The sequence below is a fragment of the Prinia subflava genome, chromosome 9 (assembly GCF_021018805.1).
Source record: "Prinia subflava isolate CZ2003 ecotype Zambia chromosome 9, Cam_Psub_1.2, whole genome shotgun sequence".
NCBI lineage: Eukaryota > Metazoa > Chordata > Aves > Passeriformes > Cisticolidae > Prinia > Prinia subflava.
The window spans coordinates 15,062,839-15,068,875 of NC_086255.1; the positions used below are offsets into that span (position 1 = coordinate 15,062,839).

At 39.5% G+C, this 6,037-nt stretch overlaps 1 protein-coding gene across 6 annotated transcripts in view; it reads left to right on the forward strand.

Moving 5' to 3' along the window:
- BLNK (B cell linker) overlaps nucleotides 1–6,037 on the forward strand; it is an 88,707-nt gene that overhangs the window by 15,892 nt on the left and 66,778 nt on the right. The gene's annotated exons all lie outside the window — the stretch shown is intronic.

The following is a 6,037-nucleotide window of genomic DNA, read 5'->3' on the forward strand; positions in this document are numbered from 1 at the left end:
TTTCATGAACTGTCAGGAAAGGAAAGAGTGTCTGTACGTCAGTGGAAATTTGGAAATCTTTTGTAAGCATTTCATCTTGGCTGTCAACCATATGTTGGGTCATTGACTTATAAAGCCTTGAAACAAAAATATTTATTTTTAGACACTTCAAATATATATTCTGGTATTCAGTTCACTTCATGAGCCATGCTTGCTAAATACTGCAATTTAAATTTCAAAAATTGGTAGAAAAAGTTTTTTCTAAAGGAGATTCATGTGTACTTACATATAGTGAAAGGGTCATTTCAATGACATTTGGCATCCTTTTTATAACCCACACTAATCACCTGGCTCACAATTAACTTGGGTCACTTCAGGAACAGGCCAAAAGGAATTTTGTTTCTCAGGCATCCCTGAACACTACAGCATTAGGAACTATTAGAACTATAGCATTAGGAATGGTATAAAATCAATGCCATATACTAAGAGCAAGTTTATAAAATTATAAAGATTATAAAATCTGAATACTTGAAAGGTTTGAGAACTTCGGACGTAGACAGACTTCCCTGGCTACCATGAAGTGTCAAAGAGAAAAAGATCAACAAATAACCATTTATGAAGATTCATCAGGCTGAAAGGGAAGGGAAAGATGCACATGCTGGGTACCCCAGGACCCTGATTAAATATGCAGATACAGCATGAAATTCAAATAAATAAATGTTTGTGCGTAAAGACCAAGCAGAAACATGGAAGAATAAAAAACACAAATCTGTATTACTTACATACTGATAGTCTGTAGAGCAATATATATATGCACAGAAACATCACAAATTTAACATAATATGTTGAGTCCTCTATCCAAAACCAGATCTCCTTTTTCCTATCAAAATCATCTAACAGTTTAACATCTATTAGACAGAAATACATCACTTGACAAATAGGTCATTATACTGTTAAATTTCCATGCAAGAACAAAGGAGGTGAAAAACTTTCAAAGCACCTTTTCCTTTGCTTCTTTCTAACTGACACTAACCATTCAGGTCTTGACAGCTAAAGTAAAAGGAAATCAAACCTCTCAAATTAAGTTACTCTCTACCTTGATAGCTATCCCCACAGCATCTATCATCAAGAAGCATCATTAGCACCAGACATGTTGCACTGACAAGACATTGTTGATTGCATTAAAGCAGAAAATACTTGAATTAAGCCATTTAAGCACACTAACAAATTTAGTGACATCCCAGAAAGATGGGATATTGGGGTATGGGGGAGGGAATGCTCTGCCTATAGGCTGTCTTTCAAATTTCCAAACTGAGAAAAATAAAGCAGATGTTTAAATCAAATATCCTTAACCATTTTGTAGCCAAGTACTCACTGAGAAAGTTTGTGAAGCTTTTTGTGTCACTGGTACACAATGAGTAATACTGTACTAGTCTTTGGCTTGTCCCTTCAAGATGTGGCTCTCAAAACCTGTGGCTGTCCCAGCCATAAACCACAAAGCAGCACCTTGCTCTCAATCACAGACCAGGAGAGAGGTGACTCTGTGCTGTACCTGTCCCCTCCCCACCTTACAAGTCCTCATCGACACCCACTGCTGTGACCCAACATAAATTTTGTTCACACTTTAAATGAAGATATTTACAGACATAGGCATGTGTGGTTGTTTTTCTCCAGGGGCAGAAATAGTTTCTTCTGTTTGAGCCAGAGCCACACGCTGCATGCACTACTGGCAGAGTCTTTCCAACACAAAACACTTGTGTGAAGTGAAGGCTGAGCTCTTGCAGCAGCTTAGACATGGCATGTGTGCTTCACAGTAACAGGTCTTAATTGTGCTCAATCTTGATACCTCTGCTCCTTACCTAAATTATCACTATTTGTGATACCACTATTTTGTTTTGTCCTACTTGCAATGACTGCCAGCCAGCACCTTCAGGTCTACCTTTCCAGCAGCCATTGAAATGCATCAGTTGTGATCTTGCTGCTGGAGTCAGTGATTACTCACTATTAATAATATTGCTTGCTGTGGCTGAGGTAATGTTAATCAAGCAAAGCAAGTGCTCATTTTCAAGTTGCCTACAGATATAGATACATGACATACTCGTGAATTAGAGAGTATCTGTATAGGATTGCTATAACCATTGAGATTATTAAAATCTGAACAGTGGAACTAAAGCACTACCTCAAAAACCTAGACCAGAACCAAAGGAGGTACAGGAAATCTATTCCACTATCCAGGAGTACTTTCAAGTACTTACAAGTCAAGTAGCTCAGCACATTTCTGTGTGGACATTTGAAATTGTTTCTTCAATACAGATGCTCAAGGAGCTTATGAGGTGATTTATTTCCAAAGAGAAGACAGCCAGCCATCAAAGTGTTTAGGGTAGACAGGCATGTACTAAGCCACATTTGGTTTCCTTTTTCAGTAAGAGAATTTATTCTTATCATTAAGATTTGCTACTTCTACTTCCCTTGATGAAATGTAATGTGCTTACAATTATGCAGATGTTCTTTCTTAATCTTTCAAGAACATATAGGTTTTGCTTTTAAGACTGCTTTTACAGCTTAGTTGTTGCTGACAGTTTCTGCCATAGTATTTGCTCTGAGAGGTAAGATGATTCTCATACTCCTTCTCTGCAGCTTTTTTGGTGTCAGCTGTTTCCCAGCACTTCTTGTACTAATTGTTTCTGTCTAGGAAACAGAAAAGGAAAGCAGAAGGCAGCTGATTCTGCAGCAGTGTCAGCAGGGAGCACATCTGCACAGTTCCCAGGCCCCTGGCCAGCAGGGGAGAGCTGAAGGTCCAGTGTCACCCACTTTCTGGGATTCTCCAAGATTGATCCCACTGCTCCCTGGGAAGCACCTGTATTTAGTTACTGGGCTTGCATAGCAGCCATGAACTAAGGTTATGACTTAGCTTTCCCTAAGAAGAGTCCTTGCCAGTCTCAGCTACCAGTGACCTGAGAACTGTCTCCTGATATGCCATTTCCTGTTGTCATGTTCAGTGTCCCTCAGAGCGGATGGAAACAGTCAGTACCCAGAAAATTGAGTTTTGCATTTCAGTGCAAGGCACAGAGCATCTTGCACCGACTCAGCCTCAGCCATTGTGTAGAGACATTACAGACTCTTCCTACTAACTCACTAGTCAAATACTGAAAACACCACCACCACAACCATTTAAGTTCTTGCCTCCTCCTATTCCCTCATTAAGCAAATTAGATGAACTGAAGGGACTTTTTCATACCTGCAAAAATGTCTGCTCAGTTAAGGCAAATGCCAAATAACAAAATCAGATTGTTTCAATAGGAAAGACTAACTAGAAACAAACAGCACATAATCACACAGCCAAGGGACTGTCTTTGTTGTCACAGCAAAAGCCAGACACAGAAGGGCACCACTTGACTCAAATCACCTGCATGCACTTACTGAACAGGACTCAGGTAGCTGGAAGCAGCAGCTGGCCTCAGCCCTGGTTCAGCCCTGACAAAGGCAAGATTATTAACAGAAGCTGACAGTGTCAATTCTGCTGTGTGTCACCACTGAACTGGGTCACCAGCATATTGCACTCACACTTTGGGCTGAGTCCTGAGGAACAGTCAGTTCTTAAAGCACCAGGTCTGCTTCCAGCAGGACTCCTCCATACTGAGGACATTTCTGCGGCATGTCCTGTTCTCAGGTGATTGGCGTTTTGACTAGAAATATTTTCCAGGTCTTAATTCTTAGATGTGGCCAAAAATGGAAATTTTGACACTTCAATATTTCCCTTTGCTCTGATTCAGAAGGAATGGTTGCAAACTTCCCGTAAAAGTAAAAATAAAGTGCTTTGGAACCACTAAGGCAGTAATGCTTACATGCCTCATTTGGGACTTTTACCTTGTATTAAAAAACATGAAAATTAATTGATTCAACTTTACCGTTTTTTTATAGTCGTAATCATCACTGAAGTGAAAGAAGCCCTGAAAAACAACTTGTTTTAATTGATGAAGCATTCTTAGAGATAAATTGTCCTGCTAGAAGAATTTCAGCTGGCCCTTTTGAATTCTCTTTTCTCATAAAAGAAATCAGACTTCCTAATCTTGCAGCCTACATCAGCAGAGGCTTTGCTGCCTTTTTGCTGTGGCTAAATTTCTGGTGATCACAGTTATTTCTGTATGTGGTAACTTCCTCTTTCAAACACTAAAGCTCAATTTGCTTAAGCATATATTGGTGCATTACTACAAAGATATGGGAAGTGCTTTTATTTTCTGTGTTCCAGTAGATGTTCTTTCAATAAAGACATGCAAATACAGACAGAGCTTGGCCCACAGAACATTACACTGCCAGTAAGACAGCATAATTTTTGCAAAGAGCCTTGGAAACCTCTGATCTCTCCATCAGGTCAGCCTAAGACTAATGGGGACATCATGTTCTAGGAAAAATAACATGACCTTTCCCGTTGTACAAACAGATTTATATTACAAATCAAACCTTACTGTCTGTCTTAGATCAAGGCTATTTCTGTAGCCAACTTTCAAGAAGACCATTCATTCCACATGTGAGATTGAGTAAAACAGGTTCAAAAATCTTGGACAGTCAAGTATGAGCAAACAGTTCCTGGGGTATACAATAGGTTGGAAACCCTAGGTCATAAACAAATAAATCATAGGTGACCCACTCATAACACAAATAAGAATAAAGGGTCAACTAGTTTAATGTTCACTGAGCTCTTAATGTGAGATGGTACTATTGAAATAAGCAGTTTACTCAGAACAATGCAAACCACAGGGGTTCACTGAGCTACTATTGAAAGAAAACATCTTTCAGTCGAGGGAAAAACAGGTTTCTAGCATCTCAAAAGCTTAAAAAATGTGGTAGGCGAGGCAGTAGAGAATCCTCAGAACCGTATGCTCATTGCATATTAAACTTTATCAAATAATTCCAAAACGCCTTGGTTTTAATTTGAAGTGTTAGAGCAGCAATACTACAGACAGATCTCCATCAATGTAATAAAGTAATTCCAGCTGCCCTAAAGAATGTAAAGTACGCTACTGTTTCTTTCAGCAAGGGAAACCTCTAGATCTCAAACTCCCATTACCTGTTGAACACAGCTCTTAGTGACTTAATATTAGACAGGCAGATTTTTAACTAAAAGCATTGTTGAGGACAAAATAACAGCAGCATTCCACGATGGATGACAAATCCACAGCAGTCCTATTTACAACAAGCATATCCTAAATATATTTCCTTGCTACCACCAGCAGCACAACACCATTTGTACCATGCAAGGCTTTATATAAACCAAACGCAGAGACAGCTGCTCTGCAGTCTTAGAGATCTCATGTTTATTAACAATCCGGGTGCTACTAGCATGACCTATTTATTCCTCATAAGTCCATAACTTTGGAAAGGCAACAGTGTCCAAGAGGTAAGAAGCCCCAGGGAGTAGAGACAAAGTCAGAGAGACTCTGCACATAGAAATTGGCCTCATGTCATTGCAACAGCTCCCACTCAGACCCAAAAGGTCAAAAGCTTATTAGAACTGTTAAGCACCTGAACTGGATTACCAGGTTCAGGACAGACAAGATTGCATCTCCCAGCTCTGGCTGGCACAACTGTTAACAACTAATCTCATCCTTAGAGAGCAGCTCTGCAGCAAACAGGATTGCTGCTCAGCTCTGCTTTCCCACTGAAGCACCAGGCTGGCCTATCTGAAATGACAGCTGCTGTTTCTTATGCCACTTCTATAACTGTGACTCAAGTCTCACTGCAGAATGTCAACATTTGTGTTCAACAAATATGATTCACCATGTTTTGAAAGTAACAGAAATGGAATGATAGAGGCAGCATATGATTCACCACAGCCTTGAAACTGCACAGAGCTCTGTTGAATTGGAATTATGCTACCAAGATTTGTTATCTCTGAAATATTTGCAACAGTTATTATGAATAGAGAAGACTGTAAAATAAACACTTACAACCAGAAATTGACCAATATAGTTTGACAATTCTTGCCACAAACTGATAACCCAGAAAAAATAATCTATGATTTCCCCCCCCACAATTCAAATTACACTTTCACTGAAGC